Source organism: Triticum dicoccoides, chromosome 3B (genome assembly GCF_002162155.2).
Source record: "Triticum dicoccoides isolate Atlit2015 ecotype Zavitan chromosome 3B, WEW_v2.0, whole genome shotgun sequence".
NCBI lineage: Eukaryota > Viridiplantae > Streptophyta > Magnoliopsida > Poales > Poaceae > Triticum > Triticum dicoccoides.
The window spans coordinates 812,677,965-812,694,770 of NC_041385.1; the positions used below are offsets into that span (position 1 = coordinate 812,677,965).

General features: G+C 42.5%; 1 pseudogene; it reads right to left on the reverse strand.

Annotated features, from left to right (window-relative positions):
* Positions 1–16,471, reverse strand: part of LOC119280135 — a 27,812-nt pseudogene extending 11,341 nt beyond the window's left edge.
* Positions 16,472–16,806: the final 335 nt, after the last annotated feature.

A 16,806-nucleotide genomic window follows, 5' to 3' on the forward strand; every position in this document is an offset into this window, starting at 1 on the left:
CGCCACAATGCTGAAGAGCCTCGCTGAGGGATTCCTGGATAAGAGGGTCCTTGGGTGTCCGACCTACTCGATATGGGCCGGATTGATGGGCCGTGAAGATAGAGCCGAAGATTATCCCCCGTGTCCGGGTAGGGCTGCTATATGCGTGAACGACAAGTTTTGGTGTCTGTATGTATTATTCCCTTCCTCTGCAAACCGACTTTGTACAACCCCAGGCCCCTCCGTGTGTACATAAACCGGAGGGTTTAGTCCGTAGAGGCTATTAGAATTCTCATAGGCTAGACAACTAGGGTTTAGCCATTATGATCTCGGGGTAGATCAACTCTTGTAACCCTACTCATTGAATACAATCAAGCAAGACGTAGGGTTTTACCTCCATTAAGAAGGCCCGAACCTGGGTAAAACATTATGCCCCCATCGTCCCTTGTTACCATTGATCTTTAGGCGTACGGTTTGGGACCCCTACCCGAGATCTGCCGGTTTTGACACCGACATTGGTGCTTTCATGGAGAGTTCCATTGTATTGTCGATAGAAGGATCGATGGCTCGCCTTGTCATCAACGACAATATCACTTCTGGAAGGAGCCTAACTTCGGGACAGGTCCTCCAGCTCGGTAGTTTCACCGTGGGCACCCATACGGCGGCCCCCGTGATCACCAAACATCACCTCCGCAACGATCTCGAACACTCTGAGAAGATGGATCCGGCGGACGTCTCGTCCTTAAATGAGCTGCTAGATTGCATCGCCGCCCAAGGGCTTTTAACGGATTATGATCGAATCGGGCTCAAACCCGATCAGAGGGAAATTTATTCCTCGCCGATCACCCACCTGGTAGCGGTCGTCGAGGAACGAGCTGAAAACACTTCCTCCCCTAAGTTAAAGACCTGCTATGTTCGGATCTCCGAACCCCTCGATCCGGATACCCTCCCTCGGAATGAGACTCCACGACCTCCGAGCTCAGGGTCGGACATAGGGTCCGGAAATTACATGGATCTTCCTGGACCCAAACTGGTGACCTCGGAGATTTCACAAGCTTTGGTTTCAATCCTGGGTCGGGATTCGGGTTTTAGCCCACCCACCCACCACAATCAATACTCTCCAAGTAACTCGGGCCCTCCAGACATATGTGACCTAATGTATGTACGGCAGCAACCTTAGGAAAAGCTCCATCACTTCTGGGCCAGATTCCTACTTGTTAAAAACAAGATTAAAGATTGCTACGATGACGATGCAGTTTTGGTTTTTCATCGTAATTGTACGGACGAGGGAATTCTGAACACCCTCAATCGCCATCGCATACAGAGTTTTATGGAATTATCGCACTTAGTTCGGAAGTACTGCTCGATGGAAAGCACATGGAAGGCCCAGAAAACCCGGTTGGAACCCGCTGCCTTTAAAGAATACACTGCCCGTGAAAAATGGACACACCTTTACGGAGCATCCGATCACACGCCCGTCGGCAAGAAAAACAAACCTTTCACGGAATACAGGTCCGTTCTCGATGCATTCCTCGACAAGACCTGTCCGATATATGTGACGCCAAGCACCGAGCGAACTCATAGCCTTCGGGCATGTTGGATACTCCGGCAAGTGGCTAAAAGCGGGGAGGCTATCCTCACCACCGCTACTCCAGAGAAGCATTCTCCGTAGGATGACGATCTTAACGTCTTTACAGTCGTTGAGACATTCTCTTCAAATAATCGGCGCAAAAGGGCACTCTGCAACCTCGCCAAAATTAACCAAGTAACCACAATGAGCCCATGGAACAACGCGGCAATAACTGTCACCGCCGATGACGAACCAAGGGACCGATCAATCCGAGCACCCGCTGCCCTGGTCTTAAACCCAATTGTGGACGGCTTCCGACATAACAAAGTGCTCATGGGCGGCAGACGTGGACTTAACCTCATCTACGAGGACACGCTCGACAAAATGCATATTGATAGAGCACGCATCGAACAAAGCAGTACCACTTTTCGAGGCATCATTCCCACTCAAGAAGCATGATGTTCGGGGAAAATCAAACTTAATGTAGTATTCAGCACGCCTGAGAATTACATGTCTAAAGAGTTGCTCTTCCATATAGCTCCCTTCAATAGCGGATATCACGCCATTTTGGGGCGGGATGCCTTCTCACGCTTCCAAGCCATACCCCATTAGTGGTACATGAAGCTTCAAATGCCGGGGCCCAATGGAATAATCACAGTTACAAGTGATCCGCATATAGCACTCGTGCCGAAAACTAAACCACGTCCTTGGCCCTTGAGGCACTATCCAAAGCCCTTGCAGCCGAAGAACTAACCACCCTGCAATCCACGGTGGACAAGGATGATGCGATCCACTGCTACGTCTTGAGCTTGCGTTGGTTTTCCTCGAAGAGGAGAGGGTGATGCAGCAAGTGTAGCGTAAGTATTTCCCTCAGTTTTGAGAACCAAGGTATCAATCTAGTAGGAGGCTCCTCAAAAGTCCCACGCACCTACATAAACAAACTGAGAACTCGCAACCAATGCAATAAAGGGGTTGTCATTCCCTTCACGGTCACTTGCGAAAGGGAGATCTAATAAAGATAGAATGATAAGATAAATATAATTTTGGTATTTTATAATATAGATGCAAAAAGTAAATATGCAAATAAAAGTAGATTGAAAGCAAATATGATAAGAGATAGACCCGGGGGCCATAGGTTTCACTAGTGGCTTCTCTCAAGATAGCATAAGTATTACGGTGGGTAAACAAATTACTGTCGAGCAATTGATAGGAAAGGCATAGTTATGAGATTATCTAGGCATGATCATGTATATAGGCATCACGTCCATAACAAGTAGACCGACTCCTGCCTACATCTACTACTATTACTCCACACATCGACTGACTCCTGCCTACATCTAGAGTATTAAGTTCATAAGAACAGAGTGACGCATTAAGCAAGATGACATGATGTAGAGGGATAAAGTCATGCAATATGATGTAAACCCCATCTTGTTATCCTCGATGGCAACAATACAATACGTGCCTTGCAACCCTTTCTGTCACTGGGTAAGGACACCGCAAGATTGAACCCAAAGCTAAGCACTTCTCCCATGGCAAGAAAGACCAATCTAGTAGGCCAAACCAAACTGATAATTCGAAGAGACTTGCAAAGATAACTCAATCATACATAAAAGAATTCAGAGAAGATTCAAATATTATTGCGTTTACATCGAATCTCGACAAACACACCGCAAAAATAGTTTAAATCGAATAGATCTCGACAAGAGAGGGGGAGAACATTGTTTTGAGATCCAAAAAGAGAGAAGAAGCCATCTAGCTAATAACTATGGACCCGTAGGTCTGTGGTAAACTACTCACAACTCATCGGAGGGGCAAGGATGTTGATGTAGAGGCCCTTCGTGTTTGATTCCCCCTCCGGCAGAGTGCCGGCGAAGGCTCCAAGATGGGATCTCGCGGATACAGAAGGTTACGGTGGTGGAAATTGTGTTTCGTGGTGCTCCTGGATGTTTTTGGGGTACGTAGGTATATATAGGAGGAAGAAGTACGTCAGTGGCCGCCCGAGGGGCCCACGAGACAGGGGGCGTATCCTACAGGGGGGGCGTGGCCCCTGTCTCGTGGGGCCCTCGGAAGCTTCTTGACTTGCACTCCAAGCTCTCCGGATCACGTTCATTAAAAAAATCACGCTCCCGAAGCTTTCATTCCGTTTGGACTCCGTTTAATATTCCTTTTCTTCGAAATACTGAAATAGGCAAAAAAACAACAATATGGGCTGGGCCTCCGGTTAGTAGGTTAGTCCCAAAAATGATATAAATGTGCAAAATAAAGTACATAAACATCCAAAAGGGGTAATATAATAGCATGGAACAATCAAAAATTATAGATACGTTGGAGACGTATCATCCACGCACAGACATCTTCGAGTGGACGAATGCGGCTACAGCCGGATTGGAAAAAATAAAAACCTTATTAGCAGGCAACCCAATCCTAGCCATCCCAAGTGTTGGCGAGCCTATGTTGCTTTACATATCTGTACTCACCAGGTAGTGGCCGTACTCATCTTCGAGCGAGGGGATGAGGGACATAATTCGCCATCCAGAAGCTAGTGTATTACGTATCGGAGGTCCTTACACTATGCAAATACCGATACCCGCACTACCAAAAGGCATCTTACGCAGTCTTTATGGCATCCCGAAAACTCAACACTATTTTCAAGAGTGTTCGAGCACGGTGGAATCCGAAGTGCCACTCAATGACATTATAAACAATAGGGACGCCACCGGCCGTATAGCTAAATCGGCCATTGAGCTCTTACCATTTGAAATAACATACAAGCCGCGCCGAGCTATTAAATCCCAGGTGATGGCCGACTTCGTCGCCGAGTGGGCGGAAACCGAGCTCCCTAAAGTGTACAGTTCATACTCCAACTGGAACATGTACTTCGACGACTCTAAAATGCTAGCCGGACTGGGGCTGGTGTCATCTTGACATCCCCAACGGGGGGCACAGTCCACTACGTGCTGAAAATCATGTATACGAACTCCAATAACACGGCCGAATATGAGGCACTTCTACATAGTCTCCCAATGGCTGTCTCCATGGGCATACAACACCTAGAGGTGCGCGGTGATTCAAACCTCGCAATATCCCAGATAAATGGAGAGTTCGATGCAAAAGATCCAAAAATGATGGCATACCGAAACGTCGTATTAAAAATATTGGCTCGGTTCGAGGGGATTGTGTTTCATCACGTTGCTCGAGACGGTAACTAGGTAGCAGACATCCTTGCTCGATTGGAGGCCAGGCGCGAACCCGTCCCGCCTAATACCTTTGTGGAAAGGCTCTTTAAGCCATCCGTGGTATGGCAGGACGAGAGCGATGCTACCTCTTGAGCACTGTGTTGGTTTTCCCTTGAAGAGGAAAGGGTGATGCAGCAAAGTAGCATAAGTATTCCCTCAGTTTTTGAGAACCAAGGTATCAATCCAGTAGGAGGCTCCTCAAAAGTCCCATGCACCTACACAAACAAACAAGAACATCGCAACAAATGCGATAAAGGGGTTGTGAATCCCTTCACGGTAACTTGCGAAAGTGAGATCTGATAGAGATAATAAGATAAGATAAATATTTTTGGTATTTTTATGATATGGATTGGAAAGTAAAAGATGCAAATAAAAGTAGATAGAAAACTTATATGATAAAAGATAGACCCGGGGGCCATAGGTTTCACTAGTGGCTTCTCTCAAGATAGCATAAGTATTACGGTGGGTGAACAAATTACTGTCGAGCAATTGATAGGAAAGGCATAGTTATGAGATTATCTAGGCATGATCATGTATATAGGCATCACGTCCGTGACAAGTAGACCGACTCCTGCCTGCATCTACTACTATTACTCCACACGTCGACCGACTCCTGCCTATATCTCGAGTATTAAGTTCATGAAGAATAGAGCAATGCATTAAGAAAGATGACATGATGTAGAGGGATAAACTCATGCAATATGATATAAACCCCATCTTTTTATCCTCGATGGCAACAATACAATACGTGCCTTGCTGCCCCTGCTGTCACTGGGAAAGGACACCGCAAGAGTGAACCCAAAGCTAAGCACTTCTCCTATTGTAAGAAAGATCAATCTAGTAGGCCAAACCAAACTGATAATTCGAAGAGACTTGCAAAGGTAACCAATCACACAAAAAAGAATTCAGAGGAGAATCAAATATTTCTCATAGATAAACTTGAACATAAACCCACAATTCATTGGATCTTGACAAACACACCGCAAAAAGAGTTACATCGAATAGATCTCCAAGAAGATCGAGGAGAACTTTGTATTGAGATTCAAAGAGAGAGAATAAGCCATCTAGCTAATAACTATCGACCAGAAGGTCTGTGGTAAACTACTCACAACTCATCGGAGAGGCCTTGGAGATGATGTAGAGGCCCTCTGCGGTCGATTCCCTCTTCGGCGGAGCGCCGGCAAAGGCTCCAAGATGGTATCTCGCGGATACAGAAGGTTGCGGTGGTGGAAATAGTTTTTCGTGGTTCTCCTGGATGTTTTCGACGTACGTGGATATATATAGGGGAAGGAGGTAGGTCAGCAGAGCCACAATGGGCCCATGAGGGTAGGGGGCGCGCGGGGCACCCTCGTGGCCGCCTCGGTTACTTCTTGTCGTCCACTCCAAGTCTACTGGTTTGCGTTTTTTCCAAAAAGATTGCTCCCGAAGGTTTCATTCCGTTTGGACTCCGTTTGATATTCCTTTCCTTCAAAACACTTAAATCGACACAAAACAGCAATTCGGGTTGGGCCTCCGGTTAGTAGGTTATTCCCAAAATGATATAAAATTATAGAGTAAATCCCATAAACATCCAAAACGGGTAATATAATAGGATGGAAAAATAATAAATTATAGATACGTTGGAGACGTACAAGCATCCCCAAGCTTAATTCCTGCTCGTCCTCGAGTAGGTAAAAGATAAAATCAGAATTTTTGATGTGGAATGCTACCTAGCATAATTCTCAATGTAATTTTCTTTATTGTGGCATGATTGTTCAGATCCAAATGATTCAAGATAAAAGCTTATAAAACATAAAAATAGTAATACTTAAAGCATACTAACAAGTATCGTGTCTTATCAAAAAGCATAGCCAAAGAAAGCTCATCCCTACAAAATCATATAGTTAGGCTATGCTTCATTTTCATCACACAAAATACTCCCATCATGCACAACCCCGGTTTCAGCCAAGCAATTGGTTCATACTTTTTAACGCGCTTCAACTTTTTCAACTCTTACGCAATACATGAGCGCAAGCCTTGGACATAGCACTATATGTGTAATATGGTGGTGGTTGTGAAGATAAAAAGGGAGAAGATAGTCTCACATCAACTAGGCGTATCAACGGGCTATGGAGATGCCCATTAATAGATATCAATATGAGTGAGTAGGGATTGCCATGCAACGGATGCACTAGAGTTATAAATATATGAAAGCACAACAAAAGAAACTAAGTGGGTGTGCATCCAACTTGCTTGCTCACGAAGACCTAGGGCATTTTGAGGAAGCCCATCATTAGAATATACAAGCCAAGTTCTATAATGAAAAATTCCCACTTAGTATATGAAAGTGACAACATAGGAGACTCTCTATCGTGAACATCATGGTGCTACTTTGAAGCACGAGTGTGGAAAAAAGATAATAGAAAATGTCCCTTCTCTCTTTACTCTCATTTCTTTTTTTTTTCTTTTTCCCCTTTTTTATTTGGTGGGCTTCTTTGGCCTCTTTTTTTGTATGGGCTTCTTTGGCCTCTTTTTTTATAAAGTCCGAAGTCTCATCCCGACTTGTGGGCGAATCATAGTCTTCATCATCCTTTCCTAACTTGGGACAATGCTCTAATAATAGAGCTCATCACACTTTTATTGATTTACAACTCAAAAGTTTACAACTCAATACTTAGAACAAAATATGACTCTACGTGAATGCCTCCATCGGTGTACCGGGATATGCAATGAACCAAGAGTGACATGTATGAAAAATTATGGAGGTGGCCTTGCCACAAATACGATGTCAACTACATGATCATGCAAAGAGCAATATGACAATGATGGGGCGTGTCATAATAGAGGGAACGGTGGAAAGTTGCATGGCAATATATCTCGGAATAGCTATGGAAATGCCATAGTAGGTAGGTATGGTGGCTATTTTGAGGAAGGTAAATAATGGGTGCATGATATCGGCGAAAGTTGTGCAGTATAATAAAGGCTAGCAACGTGGAAGGGTGAGTGTGCGTATAATCCATGGACTCACATTAGTCATAAAGAACTCATATACTTATTGCAGAAGTCTACTTGCCCTCAAAGCAAAGTACTACTACGCATTCTCCTAGGAGAAGGGTTGGTAGGAGTTAACCATCGCGCGATCCCGACCTCCACTCATAAGGAAGACAATTAAAAGAGCACCCCATGCAACAAATTTGTCACATAAATTTTACCATACGTGCATGCTACGGGACTTGCCAACTTCAACACAAGTATTTCTAAATTTCATAATTACCCAACTAGCATGACTCTAACATTACAACCTTTATATCTCAAAACAATTATCAAGCATCAAATTGATCATAGTGTTTAATGTACTTTCTGTGATAGTTTTTATTATACCCAACTTGGATGCCGATCATTCTAGGACCAATTTTATAACCATAGCAAATACCATGCTGTTCTAAAAGACTCTCAAAATAATATAAATGAAGCATGAGAGATCAACAATTTCTACAAAATCAAGCCACCGCCATGCTGAAAAAAGTATAAGTGAAGCACATAGAGCAAAACTATCTAACTCAAAAGATATAAGTGAAGCACATAGAGTATTCTAATAAATTCCAAATCATGTGTGTCTCGCTCAAAAGGTGTGTCCAGCAAGGACGATTGTGGTAAACCAAAAAGCAAAGACTCATATCATACAAGACACCTCAAGCAAAACACATATCATGTGGTGAATAAAAATATAGCTCCAAGTAAAGTTACCGATAGACGAAGACGAAAGAGGGGTTGCCTTCCGGGGCATCCCCAAGCTTAGGCTTTTCGTTTACCTTGAATATCTTGGGGTGACATGGGCATCCACAAGCTTAGGCTCTTGCCACTCCTTACTCCATAGTCCATCAAATCTTTTACTCAAAACTTGAAAACTTCACAACACAAAACTCAACAAGAAATCTCATGAGCTCCGTTAGTGCAAGAAAGAAAAACACCACATAAGGTACTGTAATTAACTCAGTCTTTTCTTATATTGGTATTAAACCTACTGTATTCCAACTTCTCTATGGTTCATACCCCCCGATACTAGCCATACATGCATCAAAATAAGCAAACAACACACGAAAAACAGAATCTGTCAAAAATAGAACAGTCCGTAGCAATCTGTAAATTTCTAACACTTCTTCAACTCCAAAAAATCTAACAAAACATTTTGGACGTGAGTAATTTGTCTATTAATCATATGCAAAAATAATCAGCTAAATATCACTCTCCAGTAAACAATGGCAGCAAATGTCGTGAGCTCTAAAGTTTTTGTTTTCTACAGCAAGATCATAAAGACTTCACCCAAGTCTTCCGAGTGGTTCTACTTGGCACAAACACTAATTAAAACATAAAACCACATCTAAACCGAGGCTAGATGATTTATTTATTACTAAACATAAGCAAAAATCAATAAACAAAAATAAAATTGGGTTGCCTCCCAACAAGCGCTATCGTTTAACGCCCCTAGCTAGGCATAAAAGCGAGAATAGATCTGCATATTGCCATCTTTGGTATTCAATTCATAAGTGGCTCATATAATAGATTCGTAAGGTAATTTAACTTTCTTCTTAGGAAAGTGTCCCACGCCTTTCCTTAATGGAAATTGGAATCTAATATTCCCTTCCTTCATATCAATAATTGCACCAATCGTTCTAAGGAAACGTCTACCAAGAATAATAGGACATGAAAGATTGCAATCTATATCAAGAACAATGAAATCTACAGGCACATAATTCCTATTTGCAACAATAAGGACATAATTAATCCTTCCCATAGGTTTCTTAATAGTGTAATCCGCAAGGTGCAAGTTTAAAGAGCAATCATCAAATTCACGCAAACCTAGCACATCACATAAAGTTTTTGGAATCGTGGAAACACTAGCACCAAAATCACACAAAGCATAACATTCATGATCTTTAATTTAAATTTTAATAGTAGGTTCCCACTCATCATAAAGTTTTCTAAGGATAGAAACTTCCAATTCAAGTTTTTCTTCATAAGATTGCATCAAAGCATCAACAATATGTTTGGTAAAAGCTTTATTTTGACTATAAGCCTGAGGAGAATTCAACACAGATTGCAACAAGGAAACACAATATATTAAAGAACAATTATCATAATTAAATTCCTTGAAATCCATAATAGTGGGTTCAATGCTATGTAAAGTTTTGACCTATCCAATCCCACTTTTACCAAATTTAGCATCAAGATCTAAAAACTCTGAATCATTGGGACGCCTTTTAACTAAAGTTGACTCATCTCCAGTCTCATCATTATCAAGATTCATATTGAAAAACAAAGACTTAATAGGAGACACATCAATAACTTTTAGATCTTCGTCATTATTTTCATGGAAACTAGAAGAACACGCTTTTTATAAAACAATCTTTCTTAGCACGCATCCTAGCGGTTCTTTCTTTGCACTCATCAATGGAAATTCTCATGGCTTTAAGAGACTCATTGATATCATACTTATGCAGAATAGATCTAAGTTTCAAAGAATCAGCATCAAGAGAAATTCAATCCACATCGTAGCCAATTCATCAACTTTAAGCAATTTTTCTTCAAGCAAAGCATTAAAATTCTTTTGAGAGATCATAAATTCTTTAACACTATTCTCAAAATCAGAGGGCATCTTGTTAAAGTTTCCATAAGAATTGTTGTAGGAATTACGATAATTATTAGAGGAATTACTAGGAAACGGCCTAGGATTAAAGTTTCCTCTATACGCGTTGTTACCAAAATTATTCCTACCAACAAAATTCACATCGATAGATTCATTATTATTCTCAATCAAAGTAGACAAAGGCATATCATTGGGATAAATAGGATCACTCTTAGTAGCAAACAATTTCATAAGTTCATCCATCTTTCCACTCAAAACATTAATTTCTTCTATGGCATGAACCTTTTTACGAGTAGATCTTTCGGTGTGCCATTGAGAATAATTAACCATAATATTATCTAGGAGTTTAGTAGCTTCTCCGCAAGTGATTTCCATAAAAGTGCCTCCCGCAGACAAATCTAAAAGATTTCTAGAAGAAAAATTCAATCTGGCATAAAAAAATTGTAAGGTCATCCATAAATCAAACCATGAGTAGGGCAATTGCGAATCATTAATTTCATTCTTTCCCAAGATTGGGCAACATGCTCATCATCAAGTTGTTTAAAATTCATAATATCGTTTCTAAGAGAGATGATCTTAGCGGGAGGAAAATATTTAGAGATAAAAGCATCTTTGCACTTGTTCCAACAATCAATACTATTTTTAGGCAAAGATGAAAACCAAGTTTTAGCACGATCTCTAAGTGAAAACGAAACTAACTTCAATTAACAATATCATTATCCGGATCTTTCTTCTTTTGCATATCACACAAATCAACAAAGTTGTTTAGATGACTAGCGGCATCTTCACAAGGAAGGCCGGAGAATTGATCTTTCATAACAAGATTCAACAAGGCAGCATTGATTTCACAAGATTCAACATCATTAAGAGGAGCAATCGGAGTGCTAAGGAAATAATTATTATTGGTATTGGAAAAGTCACACAATTTGTTATTATCTTGAGCCAACGTGACAAGCAATCCAACACTCAAGCACACAAAAGGCAAGCAAAAAGAGAGGCGAATGGGAAAGAGAGGGCGAATAAAACAGCAAGGGTCAAGTGGGGGAGAGGAAAACGAGAGACAAATGGCAAATAATGTAATGCGAGGGAGATGAGTTTGTGATGGGTACTTGGTATGTCTTGACTTGAGCGAAGACCTCCCCGACAACAGCGCCAGAAATCCTTCTTGCTACCTCTTGAGCACTGCGTTGGTTTTCCCTTGAAGAGGAAAGGGTGATGCAGCAAAGTAGCGTAAGTATTTCCCTCAGTTTTTGAGAACTAAGTTATCAATCCAGTAGGAGGCTCCTCAAAAGTCCCACGCACCTACACAAACAAACAAGAACCTCGCAACCAACACGATAAAGGGGTTGTCAATCCCTTCACGGTAACTTGCGAAAGTGAGATCTGATAGAGATAATAAGATAAGATAAATATTTTTGGTATTTTTATGATATAGATTGGAAAGTAAAAGATGAAAATAAAAGTAGACACAAAACTTATATGATAAAAGATAGACCCGGGGGCCATAGGTTTCACTAGTGGCTTCTCTCAAGATAGCATAAGTATTACGGTGGGTGAACAAATTACTGTCAAGCAATTGATAGAAAAGCGCATAGTTATGAGATTATCTAGGCATGATCATCTCTATAGGCATCACGTCCGTGACAAGTAGACCGACTCCTCCCTGCATCTACTACTATTACTCCACACATCGACCGACTCCTGCCTGCATCTAGAGTGTTAAGTTCATGAAGAACAAAGTAACGCATTAAGAAAGATGACATGGTGTAGAGGGATAAACTCATGCAATATGATATAAACTTTATATTTTTATCCTCGATGGAAACAATACAATACGTGCTTTGCTTCCCCTGCTGTCACTGGGAAAGGACACCGCAAGATTGAACCCAAAGCTAAGCACTTCTCCTATTGCAAGAAAGATCAATCTAGTAGGCCAAACCAAACTGATACTTCGAAGAGACTTGCAAAGATAAACAATCACACATAAAAGAATTCAAAGAACATTCATATATTACTCGTAGATAAACTTGATCATAAACCCACAATTCATCGGATCTCGACAAACACACCGCAAAAAGAGTTACATCGAATAGATCTCCAAGAAGATCGAGGAGAACTTTGTATTGAGATTCAAAGAGAGAGAAGAAGCCATCTAGCTAATAACAATGGACCCGAAGGTCTGTGGTAAACTACTCACAACTCATCGGAGAGGCCTTCGAGATGATGTAGAGGCCCTCTGTGGTTGATTCCCCCTCCGGCGGAGCACCAGCGAAGGCTCCAAGATGGGATCTCGCGGATATAGAAGGTTGCGGTGGTGGAAATAGTTGTTCGTGGTGCTCCTGGATGTTTTTGGGGTACGTGGATATATATAGGCGAAGGAGTTAGGTCAGGAGATCCACAAGGGGCCCACGAGGGTGGGGGCGTGCCGGGCACCCTCGTGGCCACCTCGGTTACTTCTTGACGTCCACTCCAAGTCTCCAGGATTGCGTTTGTTCCAAAAAGATCGCTCCCGAAGGTTTCATTCCGTTTGGACTCCGTTTGATATTCCTTTCCTTCGAAGCACTAAAATAGACAAAAAAACAGCAATTCGGGCTGGGCCTCCGGTTAGTAGGTTAGTCCCAAAAATGATGTAAAAGTGTAGAGTAAAGCCCATAAACATCCAAAACGGGTAATATAATAGCATGGAACAATCAAAAACTATAGATACGTTGGAGATGTATCAAGCGAAAATACCAGTTCAGACCTGATCACGCCCCCAGCAGTCAAACACAATACAGATATCATCGGGGGTTCGGATACCGAGATAACAGCCTCTGCTCACGAAATCATGGTCGTTATTGCTCCATCGACCCAACCCTTCCTGGCCTACCTTAATCGGTAGGAGCATCCTGATAATCAAAGTGAGGCCCGTCGCATAGTTCGACGTTCTAAAGCCTATAAAGTGCATGAAAGTGAACTATACAAGAAAAGCACTACTGGAGTCCTCCAAAGGTGCATCTCCGGAGAGGAGGGACATCAATCTTGGTTGAAATACATGCTGGTCTAGGCGGCCATCACACCGCAGCTCGGGCCCTCGTAAGCAAGGCCTTCTAGACAGGTTTCTTCTGGCCAACGGCCCGGGCAGACCACAAGCCCTTGTGCAACACTGCATGGGATGTCAACTTTTCGCCAATCAAAGTCTTATGTCTCCCACTGCCGTAAGAACAATCCCCATCGTTTGGCCTTCCGCGGTCTGGGGGCTAGACATGGTCAGACCCCTTAAAGGGGGAAGTCACAAGAAGAAATATTTACTGGTTATGGTGGATAAATTCACTAAGTGGATAGAAGCCAAACCAGTAAAAACGGCTGAAGCAGGGCCAGTGATCGACTTTATATCCGGCACGGTACACCGTTATGGCGTCCCATAGAGCATAATTATGGATAATGGCTCCAATTTTACAGCCGATGAGGTGAAAAAATGGTGTGCTAACTTAGGCGGATGACGCTCGACTATGCATCCATCTACCACCCTCAAACAAATGGTCAGGTTGAACGGGCCAATGGCCTGATAATGAGCGGCATTAAACACAGACTAGTGCGCTCCCTACGATAGTCAGGTAAGAACTGGGTAGAGGAACTCGATTCCGTACTCTGGGGGCTGCGGACTATGCCTAATCGAAGGACCAGATACACACCTTTTTTCATGGGGTACAGCGCAGAAGCTATCTTGCCCTGCGACATTATTCATGACTCACCTCGAGTGCACATGTATGAAGAGAGAGAAGCCGAGCTCGATCGGCAGGACGACCTAGACGACCTTGAAGAGGAATGTGATATTGTACGAGCCCGTTCAGCAATTTATCAACAACAGGCCAGGCGATACCAAAGTAGATAAGTGCGGGCCAAGACTTATAATGTCGGCGAACTAGTTTTGAACCTCCTAGAGAAGAATAAGGATAAGCTCAACGCATGATGGTAGGGCCCCTTCATCATAGATGAAATTCTCACAGGAGGAGCCTACCGCCTTCGTAATGCATCGGATAATCGCGTTGAGCCGAGTCCATGGAATGCTGCTTGGCTCCGACGATTCTACGGATAGTTTGGCCGCATCCTTTTTACTTTTTCTAGTTTCCTTTTTTCTCCTCCTCTTTTTTATTTTTTTCCTTTTTTACACATCCCAGGGTATGTTTGGATCTTCTGAACTGTTAGGGGTACACATCTTCAAATGTATACACCCCAGTATGATTGGGGGCTTCTTTGACGAAGCTTATTACTAAAATCATGTGGCTTACATTGTCTATGTCGTTTGTTATATACACTTTTTGCCATTATATGCACCTCTATGACTTAAGTTTTTGCCAAGCTGGGTGGCCTCGCTCCTGTGTTTATACCCTATGTTCCTGATTGTTCCACTAGGGTGTAAAGGGAGCACCTCTACGACTGCTACAACTGGGTAATCCAGACCTATACCTCAGACGGTGAAGCAGAAAGCTGGTGTACTTCAGAGAATAATTGGTCTGCAAGCAGCGACAGATTGTATACGTCTTTCTAACTCTTTAAAATAAATACGGGATAGGCTCCTCGTAATTTTGATCAAAGCCTAGGAATGCGTAATTAAGCATGCAAACACAAGGAAAGGATCCCCTAACGGAACTATTTTCCTTAGAAGATGTTCCTTACATTAAAAAAGTAATATAATATAACTCCCCGAACAAATTTTGCCTGTTTGACCAATATGACTGGATTGCCTGGTTTCCAGACATATTTAACATTTCTTACATTCCAATTTAGTATCCAAAAAACTCCACCTTCCTGGTTTGGAGGTTGAAGCCGAAAGTGTGCGATGACAAATTTTGACATGTTCGGCTGGAGATAAGTTCGATGATAAAAGTACAACAATACAATGAATCGAACGCCTACTCTTTATCTATGCTATCTATAAGACTGTCTAAATTACAGTCTTCTTGCGAATATTTCGCAGCTACCATCACTTGATCATATACCAAGTTCACAGGAATCTCTTTTTTGTTGGGTCCCTAAGGTCCAACTCGGGCCATATGATTTGAATCGAGTCCGGTGTAAAGCGTCTTATACTCGAGACGAAAAGATCCCCAGGAGTATGCGGACATGACTGAAATGCTCGAGAAGTAAGTTAAATCGATCATTATGACACCATATCGGCAACTTTGTTCATTTCCTGATATTGAGTAATTGTTTTCTTTGTCTGGCAGGGTTTTGGACAAAATTCACCTCAAAAACTCCGGGACTGCCGAAGAAGCTGGAATTTAGACACCCGAAAGTAAGTACTACTAGCATGTTCCGTGCATCTTCTAGTGATTCAAGCGCTAGTTTCATCAATACCATGTATAGCATGCTTGCTTATCAGTTTGATTGACCTTTATTTTTGTAAAGTGGTTGTGGCTGGAAGCTAGGAATAAATACTATGGATACTATGTTTGCGAGTCCATCCGCCACATGACCTGTGAGCGGGGCTACTCTGACAACCAATATGAAGTGTGTAAATAATAATATTCACAATTTTATTTTATTACCATCATTTGTGTTGAGTTTCATTTATTCATATATATATGTATTGACCCCCTTCTTCAAATTAGATGTTTCAGATGCGGGATGAACTCCTGCCGCCTTTCAACTTATTATTCTCTTATTGCACAACCGATAACTGAGCCTTTAAGCTCCCTATCTCTTTGGCTTGCTTATCCTTTTCCTCCCCGAGTTTGTTCTTCCGATCAGTGGTCATTGTGGCTTCTTTCATCTCCGCAAGCTCTATGGTGACGGCATTCAGCTTCGTCTGGTTTGTTTTCAGCTCCTGGGATAGAGCATTGTTCTTCTCCACGAGAACCTGTAGGTCATAACAATCCTTAAATCGGTTGGCCTAACTGCTTCAAGTCTCGGGGACTACTGGCATATATCTATTAAATTTGCACAACCTATTACCTGCATATCCTTTGAAAACAGTTGAGTAACTCCAAAAAGTCCATCACGGGCGGTTCGGATATATGCATCCACAGAGCTAAGGGCAGTAAATGCCTGCTCAGAAAAAATTGGAGCGTGCATGGCCTCTCTTAGTCGGCGATGGTTCATCACACTCTCCACCTCAGAATTCATGATGGGTACGTCATCCGAATCCTCATGAGGTGGCGGATCTGGCACCGTATCAGCTCTCATCCTGGTTGACGAGCCTGGGGCCGGATTAGCTGATACTCGACTGGTAGGGCATTTTCCCACAGTTTGCCAATCGAGGCCAATCCCGCCCGCACATAGACTAGATCTGCGAGAGGGATATATCCCTACATCTGAAGTCGACTCAACTGAAGGTGAGACACTGAGCAGCTTCGCTAATCACCCTCTTGAGGGCCATGAGGGCGCGAAGAAGAGCTAGGAGCGTTGGC